Source organism: Panthera leo, chromosome A1 (assembly GCF_018350215.1).
Source record: "Panthera leo isolate Ple1 chromosome A1, P.leo_Ple1_pat1.1, whole genome shotgun sequence".
NCBI classification, from domain to species: Eukaryota; Metazoa; Chordata; class Mammalia; order Carnivora; family Felidae; genus Panthera; species Panthera leo.
In genome coordinates this window covers 88609942-88634372 of record NC_056679.1, presented here as the reverse complement: position 1 = coordinate 88634372, position 24431 = coordinate 88609942, and the positions used below count along the sequence as shown (strand labels likewise).

Sequence of the window (24431 nt, the reverse complement as noted above, 5' to 3'; positions counted from 1 at the left end):
ACATTTGTGTGCATATCATGTTCCATTTCAAATTTGAATGCATTTTACTTTTTCTTACTTTGCCTGCTTATTCCTTTCTCCAGGATTTCAGAGAATTAAATAGCTTAAAAGAATGATATCTTTGTCATCATTCATCATGTTTCCCTCTGCACCCTGTACTCTTTCAATTGCCACAAAGCAGTAGATGCTTTCCAGTTACTTAATGGTATCTGATGATTAACATACTAATTATTTTGACATTAGTACCTTTTACAAAAACATGTTCTTTTACAAAAAAAGTGTTCTTTTTTTAATTTTTCAAATTTTCAGCTGTTTCTCATGGTGTCACTATCACTACTGAACCAACCAACTTACCTGCACATTTTCACTTACAATTCTCATAAGGACTTTAAGCTATAAATAACTAGACATAGGTTTTGTGGTTCATTTTTAAGAGTATGGTAAAACTAAGGAGAAATATGATGCTATTGACTGAAACAATAATACAAAAGATGGGATGTGATTTTTTTCATATAGATTATACAGTGTGTGTGTGTGTGTGTGTGTGTGTGTGTGCATGCGTGCACGTGCATGTGGCAGTCTAGAAAGCACTGTATAAATATTATATAATTTATTGGATAATAGACCTTCAAATGAAAGATTTTTTATAATGGTAAGGAAATACATTTTATAAAACTTTATTTTCTCCTATATAACATAATCTACTGAGAAATACCACTTGGGTTGTTGCAAATGATTTTTTCCTTTCATTTCCCCTTATTATTTCAGACATTTGATGTCAGTCCAAAGAACTTATGATGGGTGTTTGTGCCAGGTTTATTTAAGGGTGATATTTACTCACCATTATCTATGATTATGTACATAATTTTGGCTTAAAATATTGAAAATACCCTCAAGTAAGAGCATACACATTAGAGTGAACTTCATCTGCCTTATCTGTCTTCCAGGACTGTTTAGTGTTTGTACCCTCAACCCCAGGAAGAACTAATTATCTCTCTTCAGACTGAGTACTGAGATGTGCATTTAGATTTAGAGGTTTTCAATATTTGTGCTAAGACCAAGTTCCTTTTTATGTACTCACCAATCAAATATACATATTTTTTAAATATTTCATTTCTACAGATAGAATCCATGTCTTCCAAATCCCATTATTTTTCCTTGGTAGAGTTTTCAGATTTATTGAATATAATCACAGGATGCAGGAACTGAAATTCAGAAAAGTGGCAGTGACTTTTTTGGACCACTATATATTACTTGCATACATGCATTTAATATGTGTATGCAATAGTTGGTATATACATCTACTAAAATAATTATTCATCATTTTTCTGATAATTAAATTTAACTGAATGTCTTACACTTGATTGTCCAACTCAAACCTATGGCAAACATGGTAATTTCTTGTCTAGGCTCAACACCAAAACCATCGAGAGTGTCACAGTGGGGGGATGGCAGAGAACATTATGTATCTACTCAGCAGAAATACACCTTTTCAGTATGTGATAGCCATTTACAGAAAGAAGGCATGACTTAGAGGTGGCCAGCCATACATTCCATAAGCTGGTAAAATATTAAAAGTTATATATACATAATTTTATTAAATATAATTTATTATCTCTTTTTGGGGAATACATGTCTTATATCTTTAAAATTCACATACATTAAGTAATTATACATATATACTAGTGGCCAACAGCCAAATGTTCCTTTACTGACACTGGACTATGATCCCTACAATTTGGATATCATTGTGCCTTTAAGGCAATATAGCCTAATAGATCAGGCCTAGTCTCTAGGGCCTAATATGACAGCATAACCCAATTGTTCTGTGGTATAGATATATATTTGTGGCAACTATTAGTTTTTTGTTTCTGACTTTGAAGATAAATTTGTCACATAATAAACATTTGGAAACAGCCATTTAATCGAATGCACAATTACTGCTTTATAAAATCCCATATATCATGTGATTATAGAAGAATTTTTTTTTACCTCAGCAATGACATTCTGAGTTTCACCCAAGAACACTCACTCTCAAAATATCTTCATTGAGAACAAGGGTGAGTACTCATTTCAATAGAAGAATAAATAGAATAAGTAGTACAGCTAAATATTTTAAGCCCTGTATCACATTATTTGGGTAAAACAATTATGCCTACATACAGGGCAAATACATAATAAATAATTGCAAAATTATTCAGTGACATTTTACAAAGTATTCTGATGCTGGAAATATCAGCATATTTTTTAATTGGGATTTTTTTTACATATGTTCATTTATTTATTTTGAGAGAGAGTGAGTGTGTGACAGTTGGTGAGGGGAGAGAGAGGGAGAGAGAGAATCCCAAGCACGCTCTGAGCTGTCAGTGCAGAGGCTTACACAGGAATCACTCACAACCCTGAGATCATGATCAGAGCTGAAATCAATCAAGAGTCAGACCGTTAACTGACTGAGCCACCCAGGCATTTTTGCCTGGAGGCTTTTTATTGGTGGATAAATAAATCCACCATATTGGAGGATTTTTAATGGTGTGGGAGGATATCCTCATATTAAATGAAATCCTCTGAAAATATCTCCATACAAACATTTTAAAACAACTTTGTGGACATCATAAACTGGATAATCATGTGTTTGTCTTCTTGTCCACTTGAAAATTGAGAAATGGTCTTCAGCAATTCCCTACTGATATAAAAAGAGATTACAAAATGAATAACTGTGATGAAAATAAAGGGGAATGTGGCAGGTTCAACTTGAATAAATTTTTTAATAAGATTTGGAATAAAGTAGTTATTCTTATCCTCTGGTATGTCTATATGCAAATCTCCATATCCCTGATATGAATACATTAGGTTGTATAGCAATGAGAATTAAGATTACTGATAAAAAGATGATTAATAATAATCTGATTTTAAGGTGAGATTATGCTGAATTATCAAGATAGACCAAATGTAATCATGATGATCTGTAAATGTGGAAGGAGGAAGAAGAAAAAGTGTCACAGAATGTGATGGAAGACTCGTCTGGGCATAATTTTTTCCCAATTGTTTGTTTGGTAATTCTTTCCCCATTAGCATAAAATTTATAACAGTTCAACTATATGAACACCTATGCATACTTTATATGGCTATTAGTATTCTTGGTGCTGAATATGAGACAGGGCAATGGAGGAAATGTAAGAACAACTTTCTAAAAAAGAAATGAATGTACTGTAGGAGTATGGGGAATGGGTACATCATCCTGGCATGAATATGGATATGGATATCCATATGAATATGGATAGATGATGCATATATTATAGAATATAGTTAGATGATGGATAGATAGATAGATAGATAGATAGAATGATAGATATAGGAAGATGACAGATAGGTAGGTATGTATATAATATACACATAGTAAAATTGGTGTACAAATAATGTTGAGACTGTATTTCTAAGATTTTATACAACATAGGTTTACTGATTAAATGAGTAAAATAAAAATTGTGGTGATGATTTTGACAAGAAAATGAATCACATTGATGATGTAAAGTGTAATTTTTTTCAGATACACAAACGGATCTATTTTTTTGGCCACTGTGATGATGACATATTCCATTTATATTACTATTAAGATAGGCCAAATTTTACACGTTAGTATTGTAATTTTTGCCAACACCTTCCTGCTTCTCTTCCACATCTTCATGCTCCTTCTGGATTACAGGCCTAAGCCTTCTGAAATAACCATCTATCCCTTGGCTCTTGTCCACATAATAAAACTCTTCCCTGCACTGTTTTTAATGTCTACAGACATATTTGAAGTACTGAACATTATAAGTGATTTCAAATTCAAGGCTTTATTCTGCATGATCAGGGTGACACGGGGTCTATCCTTGAGCACCACCTGCCGCCTCAGCATGTTCAAGGCCATCATCATCAGCCCTAGCACCTCCTGGTTGGCCAGCTTTAAACATACGTGCAAAAAGTACATCTTCCATTCTTCTATCATCTTTGTCTCTCATTAGTAACTGCATCTTGTATACTGCTGCTCCTTCTAAAGTGACCCAGAGCAGTCCACTGCGTGTCAGTAAATACTGCTCACTTTCTCACCTAAACTCCATCATCAGGGAACCGTTTTTCACTTTTTCAATATCCAGGGATGGTTGTTTGTTGGAGGCATGCTGCTCTCAAGTGCATACATTATGATTCTCTTGTGCAGGCATCAGGGGCAGTGCCAGCACCTCTCCTCAAGAGTCTCCCCCTAGAGAAGGGCCACCCAAACCATACTGCTGTTGGCGAGTTTCTTTGTGGTCATGTACTAGGTGGGCGTCATTATCTCCTTCTCCTCCACTCTGTTATGGGCACATGACACAGTCATTCTGGATGTCCAGAAGCTTGTGCCAATGTCTATGCCACTGTCAGTGCATTGGTGCTAACAAGTTTTTATAAAATAATAAAAAAATGTGTTTCAAAAGTGTGGGAAAATTACAATCAAGTTATAGGTACACATTCTGAAAATCGTTATCTATAACTGATTATTTTGATTTTATTCAAATTATGGAGTGTTTATATATAATATTTAAATGTAATTTTAATTTATATGTAATTGAAAGTTTTATTGTATCTAAATATTTTTCAAACCTCTGTTACCAAGTACCCTCGAGTTTCTTAGTATAGTATCAAGGAGGATTTGATATTCCCATGTGTTGACAATTCCTTTATCTTTCGTTTTATTTCTCAAACACCCTTAAGGAAAATTTTTCTGTATACAAGAGAAATACACTCTAAAACATGACTATTGTACTTTACTACAATGCTAGTAATTACCTATTGGTAATGCAACATTTGAAAATTCTATTTACTCTTTTTAGTTCAAGATATTTAGCTGTGCATTTAATTTTAATTAAGCAAGACTTTTCTAACACTATATTCATTTATCTGTGTTCTGGCATCTATTAAGGCTGCCGAGTGTACTCTCACCTCTGTAGGTTTTCTAATTTATTTTTCTCTGCTTTAAAACGCTGTGCTTTTTAATGTTTTTGTTGTAATTTCTTTTGTTTACACACTTTGATTAAGATTTCTGGTGAGTATCTTTATCTGCTTTTGTTGCAATGCATTTCTTATTTATGACATCATGCCTAGTTTTGAAATTAGAAATTTATGATCATAATTTCTTTAATTTTGCTTTATTATTTTGTATAGACTAGTGAAACAATTAAATGATTCTTATTTCTTCCCATTCTGATCTTCATATTTCATTGTGACAACTCTATTCTCCATAAATGTTCTCTATTTATGTCTTTAGCTTCAATATTTTTGTTCAATATCTAGTATATTATTTCTCTCATCAACTCAGACTAATATAATTAACTAATATATTGTGTACTAAATTGAATTATTTAATTTTCTTTTTTTGTATTTTTTAATATGAATTTTATTGTCAAATTGATTTCCATACAACACCCAGTGCTCATCCCAACAGGTGCCCTCCTCAATGCCCATAACTCACTTTCCCCTCCCTCCCACCCCCCATCAACCCTCAGTTTATTCTCAGTTTTAAAAAGTCACTTATGGTTTGGCTCCCTCCCTCTCTAACTTTTTTTTCCTTCCCCTCCCCCATGGTCTTCTGTTAAGTTTCTCAGGATCCACATAAGAGTGAAAACATATGGTATCTGTCTTTCTCTGCTTGGCTTATTTCACTTAGCATGACACTCTCCAGTTCCATCCACGTTGCTACAAAAGGCCATATTTCATTCTTTCTCATTGCCAAGTAGTATTACATTGTGTATATAAACCACAATTTCTTTATCCATTCATCATTTGATGGATATTTAGTCTCTTTCCATAACTTGGCTATTGTTGAAAGTGCTGCTATAAACATTGGGGTACAATGTCCCTATGTATCAGCATGCCTGTATCCCTTGGGTAAATTCCTAGCGGTGCTATTGCTGGGTCATAGGATAGACCCATTTTTAATTTTTTTGAGGAACCTCCACACTGTTTTCCAGAGCGGCTGCACTAGTTTGCATTCCTACCAGCAGTGCAAGAAGGCTCCCGTTTCTCCACATCCTCTCCAGCATCTATAGTCTCCTGATTTGTTCATTTAGCCACTCTGACTGGTGTGAGGGGGTATCTCAGTGTGGTTTTGGTTTGTATTTCCCTGAAGAGGAATGACATTGAGCATCTTTTTATGTGCCTGTTGGCCATCTGGATGTCTTCTTTTTTTTTTTTTTTTTTTTTTTTTTTTTTTTTTATTTATTTTGGGGACAGAGAGAGACACAGCTTGAGCGGGGGAGGGGCAGAGAGAGAGGGAGACACAGAATCGGAAACAGGCTCCAGGCTCCGAGCCATCAGCCCAGAGCCTGACGCGGGGCTCGAACTCACGGACTCACAGACCGCAAGATCGTGACCTGGCTGAAGTCGGACGCTTAACCGACTGCGCCACCCAGGCGCCCCCTGGATGTCTTCTTTAGAGAAGTGTCTATTCATGTTTTCTGCCCATTTCTTCACTGAATTACTTGTTTTTTGAGTGTGGAGTTTGGTAAGTTCTTTATAGATTTTGGATACTAGTCCTTTGTCTGATATGTCATTTGCAAATATCTTTTCCCTTTCTATCAGTTGCCTTTTAGTTTTGTTGATTGTTTCCTTTGCAATGCAGAAGCTTTTTATCTTCATGAGGTCCCAATAGTTCATTTTGCTTTTAATTCCCTTGCCTTTTGGGGATGTGTCAAGTAAGAAATTGCTGTGACTGAGGTCACAGAGGTTTTTTTCCTGCTTTCTCCTCTAGGGTTTTGATGGTTTCCTGTCTCACATTCAGGTCCTGTACCCATTTTGAGTCTATTTTTGTGCACGGTGTAAGAAAGTGGTCCAGGTTCATTCTTCTGCATGTTGCTTTCCAGTTCTCCTAGCACCATTTCTTAAAGACACTGTCTTTGTTGCATTGGATATTCTTTCCTGCTTTGTCAAAGATTAGTTGGCCATCCTTTTGTGGGTCCAATTCTGGAGTCTCTATTCTATTCCATTGGTCTATGTGTCTGTTTTTGTGCCAATACCATGCTGTCTTGATGATGACAGCTTTGTAGTAGAGGCTAAAGTCTGGGATTGTGATGCCTCCTGCTTTGGTCTTCTTCTTCAATATTACTTTGGCTATTCTGGGTCTTTTGTGGTTCATACAAATTTTAGGATTCTTTGTTCTAGCTTCGAGAAGAATGCTGGAGCAATTTTGATTGGGATTGCATTGAATGTGTAGAATGCTTTGGGTAGTATTGACATTTTAACAATATTTATTCTTCCAATCCATGAGCATGGAAGGTTTTTCCATTTCTTTATATCTTCTTCAATTTCCTTCATAAGCTTTCTATAGTTTTCAGCACACAGATCTTTTACATCTTTGGTTAGGGTTTATTCCTAGGCATTTTATGATTCTTGGTGCATTTGTGAATGGGATAAGTTTCTTTATTTGTCTTTCTCTTGATTCATTATTAGTGTATATGAATGAAACTTATTTATGTACATTGATTTTGTATCCTGCAATTTTGCTGAATTCATGTATTAGTTCTAGTAGACTTTGGTGTAGTCTATCGGGTTTTCCATGTATAATACCATGTCATCTGAAAAAGTGAAAGCTTGACTTCATCGTTGCCAATTTTGATGCCTTTGATTTCCTTTTGTTGTCTGATTGCTGATGCTAGAACTTCCAACAGTATGTTAAACAACAATGGTGAGAGTGGACATCCCTGTCATGTTCCGGATCTCAGGGGGAAAGCCCTCAGTTTTCCCCATTGAGGATGATGTTAGCTGTGGGCTTTTCATAAATGGCTTTTATGATGATTAAGTATGTTTCTTTTATCCTGACTTTCTTGAGGGTTTTTATTAAGAAAAGATGCTGATTTTTTTCAAGTGCTTTTTCTGCATCGTTTGACAAGATCATATAGTTCTTTTCTTTTCTTTTATTAATGTGATGTATCACATTGATTGAGTTGCCAATGTTGAACAAGTCTGCAGCCCAGTAATGAATCCACTTGATCATGGTGAATAATCCTTTTTATAAGCTGTTGAATTCGATTTGCTAGTATCTTACTGAGAATTTTTGCATCCATATCCATCAGGGATATTGGCCTGTAGTTCTCTTTTTTGGCTGGGTCTCTGTCTGGTTTAGGATTCAAAGTAATGCTGGCTTCATAGAATGAGTCTGGAAGTTTTCCTTCTCTTTCTATTTTTTGGAACAGCTTGAGAAGGATAGGTATTATCTCCTCTTTAAATGTCTGGTAGAATTCCCCAGGGAAGCCATCTGGTCCTGGACTCTTATTTGTTGGGGGATTTTTAAAAACATTTTTAATATTTATTTATTTTTTAGAGAGAGAGACATAGAGCATGAGCAGAGGAGGGACAGAGAGAGAGAGAGAGACACAGAATCAGAAGCAGGCTCCAGGCTCTGAGCTGTCAGCACAGAGCCTCACGTGGGGCTTCAACTCACAAACTGCAAGATCATGACCTGAGGACAGGTCACTTCCTCAGGTTGGACACTTAACCGACTGACACACCCAGGCGCCACAATTGGGAGATTTTTGATGAACTGATTAAATTTCTTCACTGGTTATGGGTCTGTTCAAGCTTTCTATTTCCTTCTGATTGAGTTTTGGAAGCGTGTGGGTGTTTAGGAATTTGTCCATTTCTTCCAGGTTGTCCAGTTTGTTGGCATATAGTTTTTCATAGTGTTCCCTGATAATTGCTTGTATTTCTGAGAGATTGGTTGTAATAATTCCATTTTCATTCATGATTTTATCTATTTGGGTCATTTCCCTTTTCTTTTTGAGAAGGGTGGTTAGAGGTTTATCAATTTTGTTTATTTTTTCAAAAAAACCAACTCTTGGTTTCATTGATCTGCTCTACAGATTTTTTAGATTCTATATTGTTTATTTATGCTCTGATCTTTATTATTTCTCTTCTTCTGCTGGGTTTAGGGTGTCTTTGCTGTTCTTCTTCTATTTCCTTTAGGTGTGTTGTTAGATTTTGTATTTGGGATTTTTCTTGTTTCTTGCAATGTATTTCCCTCTCAGCACTGACTTCGCTGCATCCCAAAGCATTTGGATTGTTGTATTTTCATTTTCATTTGTTTCCATATATGTTTTTAAATTTCTTCTCTAATTGCCTGGTTGACCCATTCATTCTTTAGTAGGGTGTACTTTAACCTCCATGCTTTTGGAGGTTTTCCAGACTTTTTCCTGTGGCTGATTTCAAGCTTCATAGCATTGAAGTGGTCTGAAAGTGTGCATGGTATGATCTCAATTCTTTCATACTTATGAAGGGCTGTTTTGTGACCCAGTATGTGATCTATCTTGGAGAATGTTCCATGTGCACTCGAGAAGAAAGTATATTCTGTTGCTTTGGGATGCAGAGTTCTAAATATATCTGTCAAGTCCATCTGATCCAATGCATCATTCAGAGCCCTTGTTTCTTTATTGATCCTGTGTCTAGATGACCTATCCATTGTTGTAAGTGGAGCATTAAAGTCCCCTGAAATTACCGCATTCTTATTAATAAGATTGCTTATGTTTGTGATTAATTATTTTATATATTTGGGGGCTCCCATATTTGGCGCATAGACATTTATAATTGTTAGCTCTTCCTGATGGATAGAGCCTGTAATTATTCTATAATGTCCTTCTTCATCTCTTGTTACAGCCTTTAATTTAAAGTCTAGTTTGTCTGATATAAGTATGGCTACTCCATCTTTCTTTTGACTTCCAGTAGCATGATAGATAGTTCTCCATCCCCTCACTTTCAATCTGAAGGTGTCCTCAGGTCTAAAATGAGTCTCTTGTAGACAGAAATATATGGGTCTTATTTTTTATCCATTCTGATACCCTATGTCTTTTTGTTGGAGCATTTAGTCCATTTACATTCAATGTTATTGAAAGATACAGGTTTAGAGTCATTGTGATGTCTGTAGGTTTCATGCTTGTAGTGATGTCTGTGGTACATTGTGGTCCTTGCAACATTTCCCTCACAGAATCCCCCTTAAGATCTTTTGTAGGGCTGGTTTAGTGTTGATGAATTCCTTCAGGTTTTGTTTGTTTGGGAAAACCTTTATCTCTCCTATTCTGAATGACAGACTTGCTGGATGAAGGATTCTCAGCATTCCTTTCAGGCCTGCCAAGTTTCAGTAGATAGGTCTGCCACTACTCTTATGGGTCTACCTTTGTAAGTTAGGACCTGTCTGTTTATCCCTAGCTGCTTTCAGATTTTTCTGTTTATCCTTGTATTTTGCCAGTTTCACTATGATATGTCGTGCAGAAGATCCATTCAGGTTACATCCGAAGGGAGTTCTCTGTGCCTCTTGGATTTCAATGCCTTTTTCCTTCCCAGATCAGGGAAGTTCTCAGCTATGATTTGTTCAAGTACACCTTCAGCCCCTTTCTCTTGCTTCTTCTTCTTCTGTAATTCCTATGATGCGGATATAGTTCCGTTTGATTGCATAACTTAGTTCTCTAATTCTCCCCTCATACTCCTGGATTTTTTTAGTCTGTCTTTTTCTCAGCTTCCTCTTTTTCCATAATTTTATCTTCTAATTCACCTATTCTCCTCTCTGCCTCTTCAATCCGTGCTATGGCTGCCTCCATTTTATTTTGCACCTCACTTATAGCATTTTTTAGCCCTTATGACTATTTCTTAGTCCCTTGATCTGTAACAATAGATTCTCTGCTCTCCTCTATGCTTTTTTCAAGCCCAGCAATCAATTTTATGATGATTATTCTAAATTCTTGTTCCATTGTATTGCTTAAATTGGTTTTGATCAATTCGTTAGTTGTTGCTACTTCCTGGAGTTTCTTTTGAGGAGAATTCTTCCATTTTGTCATTATGGATAATCCCTGCGGTGGCTCCAAACTGCAGGGCACTTCCCATATGCTGTCTGGAGTAACTTGTGTTGGTGGGCGGGGCCACAGTCAGATCCGATGTCTGCCCCCAGCCCACCGTTGGGGCCACAGTCAGACTGTTGTGTACCTTATCTTCCCCTCTCCCAGGGACAGGACTCACTGTGGAGTGGTGTGGCCCCTGTCTGGGCTACTTCCACACCACCAAGCTTGTGGTGCTGCTTCAATGGGATCTGGCTGGGATATTAGCTGGGGTGGATCCACAAGGTGCACAGGGGCGGGAGGGGCAGGCATAGCTCGCTTTGCCTTCCCTGTGGGAGGGGCCCTGCAGCACCAGGAGGGAGGCAGACCTGTTGGAGGGATGGGTCCACAGAGCACCACGTTGGGTGTTTGCATGGTGCAAGCAAGTTCGGTGACAGGAACTGGTTCCCTTTGGGATTTAGGCTGGGGGATGGGAGAGGCAGATGGTGCTGACCAGTGCCTTTGTTCCCCGCCTAGCTGAGCTCTGTTTTCCAGGGCTCAACAACTCTCCCTCCTGGTGTCCTCTCTCCCTCCTGCTCTCTGAGCAGAGTTGTTGACTTATAACATTCCAGTTGTTAAGTCCTGCTGGCTGTCAGAGCTCAGAGTCCAGCCCCTCCGCTTTTGCAAGCCAGACTTCGGGGGCTCTGCCTTGCCTGGCTGGTTGCCCCTCCACTGCCCTGGCTCCCTCCCACCAGTCTGTATAGTGCACACTGCCTCTCTGCCCTTCCTACCCTCTTCCATGGGCCTCTTGTCTATGCTTGGCTCTGGAGAGTCCATTATGCTAGTCTTCTGGCGGTTTTCTGGGTGATTTAGGCAGATGTGGGTGGAATCTAAGCAATCAGCCGGATGTGGTGAGCCCAGTGTCCTCCTATGCCGCCATCTTCCAAGCACCCCCCGCTTAATTTTATTTTATTCCCACAGTGAAGTTTATGCTCATAAAACAATACTAATGAATAATAAAGCCACCCAATCTTACTAGGCCATTTCTCTTGTGGGATACTTGAATGGGCCATATTTTCTAATTTTAAATTTCTCCTTATATGTAAGCAAAAGAAATCATGACAGGGGTGTCTGGGTATCTAAGTTGGTTAAGCATCTGACTTTGGCTCAGGTCATGATCTGGTGGTTTGAGTTTGAGCTCCACATCAAGCTCTGTGCTGACAGCTCAGATCCTGGAGCCTGCTTCAGATTCTGTGTTTCTCTCTCTTTCTGCCCCTTCCGTGCTTATGCTTTGTCTCTCTCTGTATGAAAAATAAACATTAAAACAAATTTTTTAAGAAATCATGGCATGCCTCTTTTGAAATCTCTTTACCACTTATTTCTTTAAATTTATTGAACTAATGAATGAAAAATGGAATATTCCTCCTGCAACATCATCCTGGATCTCACACAAGTCAAACTCGTTTAATATTTGATGAATGTTGAAGGGTAACTAACTCTGTCACCTACACAGTTCATGAAATAAGGTTATTCCAGCACCCCAATTTTCAGAACAGGAAAAAATGCCAAAATTATCTAGTAATAATCCTTCTGATTGTGATTTCCTAAGAGTGCATATTGTTTGCCAGTCACACTCAATTTCCTTCCATAATCATCATTTGTATTTCTATCCTTATTCTCCATTTTGGAAATTAAGATACTGAAATCTAGCACAGGTTCCTTTTTAAATGTCTTATTAAACACCAGGGACCAACTTCTAACTGTTACATAAAATGATCTTAAATAGTTCTTTCAATGCTCATAGCTATATTCAATTTTAAGGGGATACTAGCTTTCTGTGAGAGGTCCACCACCTCTTATTTGTTAATTTTAAAGTAAGAAAATGAAAGAGAGATTTCCTTTCTTTTTCACATTTTTATTTAATTTCTAGTTAGTTAACATAAAATTTAGCATTGGTTTCAGGAGTAAAATCCAGTGATTCATCACTTACATATAAACCCAGTGCACATCCCAACAAGTGCCTTCCTTAATACACATTACCCATCCCCTACCTACCTCCCCTCCAACAACTCTCAGTTTGTTTTCTATATTTAAGAGTCTCTTTCATTTTTGTTGTGTCCTTTGCTGTGCAGAAGTTTTTATCTTGATGAGGTCCCAACAGTTCATTTTTGCTTTTATTTCCCTTGCCTTTGGAGATGTGTCAAGAAGTCGCTGCAGCTGAGGTCAAAGAGGTTGTTGCCTATTTTCTCTTCCAGGATTTTGATGATTTACAGTCTCACATTTAGAACTTTCATTCATTTTGAATTTGAATTATTGAGTTAAAATTGAGTCATTTTGAATTATAAGAAAATGGTCCAAGTTCATTCTTCTGCATGTTGCTCTCCAGTTTGCCCAGCACCATTTGCTAAAGAGACTGTCACACCCCGCTGCCTTTCCACTCTCGTTCACCCTAAGTTTGTTCTCTGTATTTAAAAGTCTCTTATGGCTTGCCTCCATATATAATATATATATATATATATATATATATATATATATATATATATATAATATCCAACCATATCCAACTATATCCAAATAACTATATCTCCAGAATTTGTAGAAACCCCAGAACTAGACCCACAAACGTATGGCCAACTAATCTTTGACAAAGCAGGAAAGAACATCCAATGGAAAAAACACAGTCTTTTTAACAAATGGTGCTGGGAGAACTGGACAGCAACATGCAGAAGGTTGAAACTAGACCACTTTCTCACACCATTCACAAAAATGAGCTCAAAATGGGTAAAGGACCTGAATGTGAGACAGGAAACCATCAAAACCCTAGAGGAGAAAGCAGGAAAACACCTCTCTGACCTCAGCCGTAGCAATCTCTTACTCGATACATCCCCAAAGGCAAGGGAATTAAAAGCAAAAATGAATTACTGGGACCTTATGAAGATAAAAAGCTTGTGCACAGCAAAGGAAACAACCAACAAAACTAAAAGGCAACCAACAGAATGGGAAAAGATATTTACAAATGACATATCGGACAAAGGGCTAGTATCTATAATCTATAAAGAGCTCACCAAACTCCACACCCGAAAAACAAATAACCCAGTGAAGAAATGGGCAGAAAACACGAATAGACACTTCTCTAAAGAAGACATCCGGATGGCCAACAGGCACATGAAAAGATGCTCAACGTCGCTCCTTATCAGGGAAATACAAATCAAAACCACACTCAGATATCACCTCACGCCAGTCAGAGTGGCCAAAATGAACAAATCAGGAGACTATGGATGCTGGAGAGGATGTGGAGAAACGGGAACCCTCTTGCACTGTTGGTGGGAATGCAAATTGGTGCAGCCACTCTGGAAAGCAGTGTGGAGGTTCCTCAGAAAATTAAAAATAGACCTACCCTATGACCCAGCAATAGCACTGCTAGGAATTTACCCAAGGGATACAGGAGTACTGATACATAGGGGCACTTGTACCCCAATGTTTATAGCAGCACTCTCAACAATAGCCAAATTATGGAAAGAGCCTAAATGTCCATCAACTGATGAATGGATCAAGAAATTGTGGTTTATATACACAATGGAGTACTACATGGCAATGAGAAAGAACGAAATATGGCCCTTTGTAGCAACGTGGATGGAACTGGAGAGTGTGATGCTAAGTGAAATAAGCCATACAGAGAAAGACAGAGAAACTTAACAGAAACCTATGGGGGAGGGAAAGGAAAAAAAAAAGAGGTTAGAGTGGGAGAGAGCCAAAACATAAGAGACTCTTAAAAACTGAGAACAAACTGAGGGTTGATGGGGGGTGGGAGGGAGGGGAGGGTGGGTGATAGGTATTGAGGAGGGCACCTTTTGGGATGAGCACTGGGTGTTGTATGGAAACCAATTTCACAATAAATTTCATATATTGAAAAAAAATATCAAATAATTAATCAATGTAATGCACCATATTCAGAGTATAGAAGAAAAAATTATCATTTCAATACATACATGTTCGTTGTTATTTCTCCTCTATCCTTTGTGATTTTGTTAATTTGAATCGTATCTATCTCTATTTCTCTTTTTATGACTCTGGCTAGAGATTTATAAATTGCATTAATCTTCCTAGAAACAATCTTTTGGTTTCATTGATCTTTAGTTTCCATATCATTTAGTTTCCATATCATTGATTTCTGTTCTAATCTTTATTATTTCCTTTCTTCTGCTGGTTTGGGGTTTTGTTTGTTCTTTTTCTAGCTCCTTTACGTGTAAGGTTAGGTTATTTACTTGAGGATTTTCTTGCTTCTTGAATTAGCCTATATTGCCATAAACTTCCCTCTTAGAACTGCTGTTGCTGCATCCCAAAGGGTTTGGACCATTTGTTTTTATTTTCACTTGTTTACATACAATTTTTTATTTCTTTGATTTCTTGGATGACCCATCCATTATTTCATAGAATGTTATTTAACTGCCATGTATATGTGGTCTTTCCAGAATTATTATCGTGGTTGATTGCTAGTTTTACAGTGTTGTGGAAAGGAAATATGTATCATATGACGTTGATCTTTGTGAATTTTTGAGACTTGTTTTGTGACATATTATGCGATCTATTCTGGAGAGTGTTCCATGTGCACTTGAAAAGAATGTGTATTCTGCTGTTTTAAAATGGAATGTTCTGTATATATCTGTTAAATCCATCTGGTCCAATGTGTCCTTCAAAGCCACTGTCTCTATGTTGGTTTTCTATTCAGATTATCTGTTCCTCCAAATAAGTGGGGTATTAAAGTGCCTTACTATAATTTTATTACTATGGATTAGTTACTTTATGTTTCTTATTGACTGTTTTATGTATTATTTGCTCCCATGTGAAGAACATAAATATTTACAGTTGTCGCATCTTCTTGGTGAATTGTCCCCTTTATTATTATATAGCGCCCTCCTTTGTCTCTTGTTACAGTCCTTGATTTAAAGTGTATTTTTTCTGGGGCATCTGGGTGGCTCAGTTGGTTGAGCATCCAACTTCGGCTCAGGTGAGTTTGAGCCCGTGTTGGGTCTGTGCTGACAGCTCAGAGCCTGGAGTCTGCTTTAGATTCTGTGTCTCCCTCCCTCTCTGCCCCTCCCCCACTCATGCTCTGTCTCTCTCTGTCTCTTGAAAATAAATAAACATCAAAAGGAGAAATTTCTACAAAAAATAAAGTGTATTTTTTTTCTTATATTAATATTGCTACTCTGGCTTTCCTTTAGAGATCCATTTGCTTGATAAATGTTTCTCCATCCCATCACTTTCAGTCTGAAGGTGTCTAGGTCTGAAGTGAGTTACTTATGGAGACCATACAGGTTTTTACTTATGTTTTATTCACTCTATCACCTATGTCTTTTGATTGGACTATTTTGTCCACTTACATTCAAAGTAATTATTCATAGATATGTAGTCATTGCTATTTTGTTACTTGTTGTGTGGTTGTTTTATAGTTTTTCTCTAACTCTTGGATTTTGGTCTTTTTGTTTGTTTCTGTGTCTTTCATGGTTTTCTTTTTATTTTTTTTTTCAGTAATATATTTGTATACTTTTTCTTTTTCTTTGCGTATCTGCTATGGGTTTTCATTTGTGGTTAACATTTTGTTTGTTTATAACATATATTATAGCACTGTCTATCAAGTTGATGGCTGCTTACGTTTGAACCAGTTCATACTCCTCTCATTACCATGATTTACATATATGGCGTCATATTTTACATCCTTTATTTTGTGAATGCCAGGCTTCTTTTTACAGAAATACTTATTTTTACTGATTTTGTGTTTCCTATTTTTCAAATTCTTATTCATGGTCTTTTCTTTTCACCCCAAGTCCCCTTCAACAAGTCTTGCAGGACTGGTTAATGGTCATGAACTCCTTTAGTTTTTGTTTATCTGAGAAACTCTTTATCTCTCCTATGCTGAATGATATCCTTGACAAGTAGAACATTCTAAGTGACAGAGTTTTCTGTTTCAGCATTTTGAATATGTCATGCCAGTCCTTCCTTGTCTGCAAAGTTTCTGCTGAAAAATCTTTTGATAGCCCATGGATTTCCCTTGGATATTACTTTAGTCTTTCCTCTTGCTGCTATTTTTTTTCTTTATCACTACTGTTTTCTATTTTGATTACTCTGTGTGTTGGTGTGGACTTCCTTGGGTTAAATATGTTGGGGGTATCTCTGTGTCTCATAGATCTGGATATGTTTCTTTCCCCAAATTATGAATGATTTCCATTATTGTTTCTTCAAATATATTTTCTGCCCCCACTTTATTTCTTTTCTCTTTCTATAAGGTGAATGTTATTAGTCTTGATGGATTTGTTGAATTAAAGTCTATTCTAATTTTGTGAAATTTTCTTCTCTCATCTGCTTCCATTACTCTGTTTTCTAGATCATAAATTCATTTCTCTGCTTCCTCTAGTATGCCACTTATTATACCAATTTCATTTTTATTTATCATGTTCTTTATCTCCAATTGGTTCTCTTTTGTCTCTTCCTTTAGTGTCTCACTGAGGTCATACACTCTTTTCTCAAGTCCTGTCAGTATATTTACGATCATTATTTTAATTTCTCTATCAGGAACATTACTTACATTTGTTGCAGTTAGGTCTCCTGCTGATTAGTCCTGTTCTTTTATTTAGGACATATTCCTCTGTCTCATTTTGTTTAACTCTCTGTGTCTGTTTCTGTCTGTTAAGAAAGTCAGCTACGTCTCTTGCTCTGGAAGGTAATGTTCTCATTGAGAAAAGTTCCTGTAGTCCCTGCAGTACAGTGCCCCCTGTGCATTGTGACCTGGCACTTAAGGATTGTCTCTTGTGTGTGTACTCTGTGCCCTGTTGTGGGTTAATCACTTTTTTCCTTAAGTCCAGTTGTCTGCAGTGGCTCTCCTTGCCTGTGGTGGGGTGTTTTATTCCCAGCCTTAGGTGAAGTGCATTTTAACAATTGACATGCTGGTCTGCTTGTTAAATGAGGTCTGAAACCACTGCTTCTGGCACCTGAAAGACCTAAGTGTTTCTGGGAAGTGGGTATGGGGTATATGCAATTTTGCCAAGATGCACCTCAACTTGCATAGAAGCCACCTCTATGCCAGCACAGTCACAGCCTTCAGAAGTACCGAGCCCTTGCAAATCATGTGGGTAGGGATATGAGTTGGTGACATTTGCTTATTTTTTCTGCAGGAGGTTCACTGTAGGGCAGGAAATGAGGCAAGCGTCTGCTCCCTACCACATAACTGCCTTTCCTACCCTCTTTGCTATCACTTCCTCTCTATCTTTAGTTGTTAAGTTTGTTCTGCCAGTCTTTGGGTCCTTTTCTGGGTTATTTACACTGATGTGAGTATCTAGTTGTATCAATGGAATGAGACAAACTTAGGGTTCTCCTACTTTGCTGTTTTCCTAGCTTTTCTCCATAATTTTTCTTTTTTGTTTCTGTACACTCAAGCTATTGTCTGGAGCCACATACTGAATGCAATATGAGATTACTCACATTCAGCCATTTTTGCACATATTGGAAAATGTATATTTCTCTATTCATAGACTCAATAATTAAACAATATGAATTTTATCCAATTATATACAAAATGATTATATATAAACATAATTATACATTATGTAGAATTTTATAAAATTAAAAATACAATTACCACATGATCAAGTAATTCCAATACTGGATACTTACCCAAAGAATATTACATCAATAATTCAAAAAGATATATGCACCTCTCTCAACACACAAAAAACAAATAATTCAGTAAAGAAATGGGAAGAAGACATGAATAGACACTTTTTTCAATGAAGACATCCAGATGGCTAATAGACACATGAAATTATGTTCAACATCACTCACCATCAGGGTAACATAAGTCAGAACCACAATGAGATACCGCCTCACACCTGTCAGAATGGCTAAAATGAACAATTCAGGAAACAACACATGTTGGCAAGGATGTGGTGAAAGGGGAATCCTTTTGCACTGTTGGTAAGAAGGCAAACTGGTGCAGCCACTCTGGAAAACAGTATGGAGGTTCTTAAAAAATTAAAATAAGTGTTATCTTATGACCCAGCAATTGTACTACTAGCTAGGCATTTATCCAAAGGATAAAAAGTGTCAATTTGAAAAGGTACATGCACCCCATGTTTATAGCAGTGTTGTCAACAATAGCCAAATTATGGAAAGAGCCAAAAGTCCATCGACTGACAAATGATTAAAGAGGATGTGGTGTGTGTGTGTGTGTGTGTGTGTATGAGTGTGTGTGTGTGCATGTGTGTGTGTGTGTGTGTATAATGGAATATTAGTGATAAAAATGAAATCTTGCTATTTGAAATGATGTGGATGGAATTAGAGTGTATTATGCTAAGCGAAATAAGTAAGAGAAAGAGAAATATATTATCGCACTCATATGTGGAATTTAAGAACCAAAATAGATGAACATAGGGGAGGTATGGAAAAGTAAGATAAAAACAGAGAGAGAGAGAGGAAAATCATAAGAGATTCTTAAATACGGAGAAGAAGCAGGGTTGCTGGAGGGGAGTTGGGTGGGGAGGACAGACTAAATTGGTGATGGTCATTAAGGAGGGCAGCTTTTTGGGATGAGTACTGGGTATTTTATGTATGTGATGAATCACTGGTTTCCACTCCTGAAAAAAATAATACTACACTGTATGTTAACTAACTTGAATTAAAATAAATAAATAAATTTTTTAAAAAAGTATACTGTCTGTAATTATCAACTTTTAATATTCATCATATCTTTTCTAAAGTTAATGACTACCTTCATTAATGGGAGTTTGCAATATCCATCATGATTTCAAATACTATATTAAATCAATTAATTTTAATAATTTGTTTTTATATGGAATAAAAAATGTTCATTAGAGTAAATTTGTTTAGTTATGAGATAATAGTAATTTTCAAATTTGAAAGTGATAGTATCCCTTATTATCAAAACTATACTCTTAATTTCCTATCTCCTCATTCTCTGATAGTTTCCATTTGTAACTTTTATACAAAAATGTTTATTTACATATGTGACAAGTATATTTCAATTTAGATGTTGAAATTTAAATTTTACAAATTCTACTGTATGAATTCATTAGGAAGAGCGACTTTTTTTTAAATCATTTTTTATGTAAATTCCCATTAGTTAACATGCAGTGTAATATTAGTTTTAGGTGTAGAATTTACTGAATCAGCACTCACATACAACACCCAGTATTTATCACAAGTGCACTCCTTAATCCCTATCACCTATTTAACTCAACCCCTCCCCCACCTCCCTTTTACTAACAGTTTGTCTCTACAGTAAGAGTCTGTTTTTTTTTTCACTTGCCTCTCATTCTTCCCTCTATGTTCATTTGCTCTGTCTCTTAAATACCACATCTGAGGGAAATCATATCGTGTTTGTCTTTTTCTGACTTGCTTCATTTAGCATAATATTCTCTAGCTCCATGCACGTTGTTGCAAGTGGTAGATTTCATTCTTTTTATGACTGAGCAATATTCCATTGCATGTATATACCACATCTCTTTTATCTGTTCATCAGTCAATGGACACATGGGGTCTTTCCATAACTTGGCTATTGTTGACAATGATGCTATATCAGCATTCATGTTCCCTTTCCAATAAGTGTTTTGTATCCTTTGGGTAAATACCTAGTAGTGCCAGTTTGTAGGTTAGTTCTATTTTTAACTTTTTGAAGAACTTCCATACTGTTTTCCAGAGTGGCTGTACCAGTTTGAACCAAATTAACAATTTAAGTGGTTTCCCCTTTACATCCATTGATTCCTGCATTGTTAACTAGTTCTCAACACAGTGGCAGTGACGTTTAATGTCCAGATTTATTTAAATTAAGAATGTGAGAGAAATGAAATCAAGAGAGAATAAATATACAATGAGAAGAAAGGTTTTTTTCCATTTATGATATGTGAGGACATCAAGCCCTCAAAATTCCTATCATCAGTGAGCCTTTATATTTTGGAACAGTAGTACGTTTTTGCCTTAAAAACTCATATTAAAATTCTACATTCCATCCTTTAGGGAGAAAAATGTTAGGATAAAGCTCAACTGATCCTAGTCAACATACATAAAGAAGAGGGAACATATTCTTCAAAATTTTAATTTCCAAGAATTCTTCCAAATTCAATGTTTACACATTTGGTGTGACTCTCATTTTTTTTACTCTGATGCCTTGAGACAAGATTATAAAAGATCTGTCATACTTGTGGAAGAATATTGATATAATTTCCTGGTATCTTGTTTATGATAGAAAACTCACTACCAACAGGATTTTGGGATTTTCCCAAAACATAAAGAATGGATATATAAGATAAACCCCTCTAGTTTTTCCTGACTACCACATATGTAGTGATATTTTCTTCCAAATGGTATTGCTCAGGAGAATTAAGTGTGTTGAAATTATACATACACTTCAAGAACCATAAAATTCCTCAGTAAACCTGAACAAAGATGTAAAATGTCTGTATGTTGAAAAATATAGAAAACTCATGAAAGAAATTGAAGAAGACATGAAGAAATGGAAAAACATTCCATGCTCATGAATTGGAAGAATAAATATTGTTAAAATGTCAATACTACACAAAGCAGTCTACACATTCAATGCAATCCCAATCAAAATTGCACTGTAATTCTCAAAGCTAGGACAAACAATCCCAAAATTTATATGGAACCACAAAAGATCCTGTATAGCCAAAGTAATGTTGAAAAAGAAAGCCAAAGCGGGAAGCATCACAATCTGCACTGTAGCCTCTATTACCAAAGCTGTAATCATCAAGACAGTATCTTATTGGCACAAAAACAGACACCTAGACCAAAGGAATAGAATAGAGAACCCAGAATTGGACCCAATATCCAATGGAAAAAAGAAGTCCCTTTAGAAAATGGTTCTGGGAGACCTGGATAGCAAGATGCAGAAGAATGAAACTGGACCTCTTTCTTACACCATAATCAAAAATAAACTCAAAATGGATGAAAGACCTAAACATGAGACAGAAAACCATCAAAATCCAAAATGAGAACACAGGCAACAACTCTATTTGTTTTCGGAACTTCTTACTTGACATGTCTTAGGAGGCAAGAGAAACAAAAACAAAAATGAACTATTGGGACCTAATCAAGATAAAAGCTTCTGCACTCCAAAGGAAACAATCATCAAACTAAAAGGCAACCAACTGAATGGGAGAAGCTATTTGCAAATGACATATCAGATAAAGGGTTAGTATCCAAAATCTATAAAGAACTTACCAAACTCAACACCTAAAAAATAAGTAATACAGTGAGGAAATGGGCAGAAGACATAAATAGACACTTTTCCAAAGAAGACTTACCAGAAATCAGAATCCAACCTTACATTAAATGAATAATTCACCACGATCAAGTGGGATTTATTCCTGGGCTTCAAAGGTGGTTCAAATATTCACAAATCAATACATGATACACCAAAATAGTAAAAGAAAGTATAAAACCCATATGATCATTTCAATAGATGCAGAAAAAGGATTTGACAAAGTACATCATCTCTTCATGATTTAAAAAACCTCCACAAAGTAGGGATAGAGGAAACATACCTTAACATACACAGGCCATGTATATAAAACCCATACCTAATAATATTTTCAAAAGGGAAGAACTTGGAAATTTCCTCTATGGTCAGGTACCAGAGAGGGATGTCCTCTCATTCTCATCACTGTTATTTAACATAGTACTGGAAGTCTTAACCACAGCAGACAACACAAAAAATAAAAGGCTTCCAAATCAACAAGGAAGAAGTGAAACTTTCACTATTTTCAGCTGCTATGATCCATAATGTAGAAAACATGAAAGACTCCTCCCCCAAAATTGCTACAACTGGTATATAAATTCAGTAAATTTGTGTGATACAAAATCAATGTACAGATCTATTGTATGTCTGTACATCAATAATGAAGCACCAGAAAGAGAAATCAAGGAATCAATCCCATTGTTAAATATGCAAAACCATAAGATACCTAGGAATAAAACTAACCACATTGGTAAAATATCTGTATTCAGAAAATTATACAATACATATGAGAGAGATTTAAGATGACAAAAACAAATGGAAAAACATACCATGCTCATGGACTGCAAGACAAAATATTGTTAAAATGTCTAAATGTTACAAAGTTAAAATGCACCTCCCCCACTCAACTTCTCTCTCACTCTCTCAAAAATAAACATTTAAAAATTTTTAAATTAGAGAACACAGGAAGTAATCTTTTTTACATCAGCCATAGCAACTTTTACTAGACATGACTCCTGAGGTATGGGAAATAAAAGAAAAATAAACTACTGGGACTTCATCAAAAGAAAAACTTATGCAAAGTGAAGGAAACAAAGAAATTAAAAGGCAACCTATGAAACAGGAGAAATATTTGCAAATAACATATTTAGTAAAGGGTTATTATCCTAAACATATAAAGAACTTATTAAACTCAACACCCCAGAAAACAAATAATCCAGTTAAAAACTGGGCAGAAAAGGGGCGCCTGGGTGGCTCAGTTGATTAAGCGTCCAACTTCGGCTCAGGTTATGGTCCCGTAGTTCATGAGTTCAAGCCCCACGGCTGGCTCGGTGCTGACAGCTCAGAAACTGGAGCCTGCTTCGGATTCTGTGTCCCCCTCTCTCTCCACCCCACCCCTGCTTGTGCTCTGTCTCTCTCTGTCTTTCAAAAATGAATAAACATTTTAAAAAATTTTAATGGGCAGAAGACATGAATAGACATTCCTCTAAAGAAGTCGTCCAAATGGCTAAAAGACATATGAAAACATGCTGAACTCACTCATCATCAGGGAAATACAAATCAAAACTACAATAAGATGGTACCTTACAACAATCACAATAGCTAAAATTAACAACACTGGAAACAACAGGTATTGACAAGGATGTGGAAAAAGTGGAACCCGCTTACAGTGTTGGGAGGAATGCAAATGGGCACAAGCACTCAAGAACAAAGTGTGAAGCTTCCTCAAAAAGTCAAAAAAGGAGTTACCCTTTAATCCAGTGATTGCTATACTAGACATTTATCCAAAGGATACAACAATACTGATTTGATGGGAAACATTTACCAGATGTTTAAAGCACCATTATCAACAATAGCCCAATTGTGGAACGAGCCCAAATATCCTTTAACTGATGAATGGATAAAGAAGATGCTGTTTTATGCACAATGGAATATAACTCAGGCATCAAAAAGAATAAAACTTGTTATCTGCAATGATGTGGATGAAGCTAGAGAGCATATGCTAAGAGAAGTAAGTCAGTCAGAGAAAATAAAATACCATATGATTTCACTCATATGTGTTATTTAAGAAACAAAACAAAGGATCACAGGGAGAAAATAAAGGAGAGACAAACTAAAAAACAGTCTCGTTAACTATAGAGAACAAACTAATACTTACCCCAAGGGAGGTGGGGAAAGAGATTGGCTATATGTAAGTATTGAATCACTATGTTGTACCCTTGAGTATAATTTACCCTGTATGTTAAATAAATGAAACTTAAATAAAAACTTAAAATGTAGTTGGTATAGAAAAGGAACAATATTTAAAATTTATGCCAACACAATGGTACAAGAGCGGCTAGAAGGTGCTA

General features: G+C 36.3%; 1 pseudogene; it reads left to right on the top strand.

The window, feature by feature from the left end:
- The first annotated feature begins 3584 nt into the window (after positions 1-3584).
- On the top strand, positions 3585-4481 carry LOC122229848 (annotated as a pseudogene).
- Positions 4482-24431: the final 19950 nt, after the last annotated feature.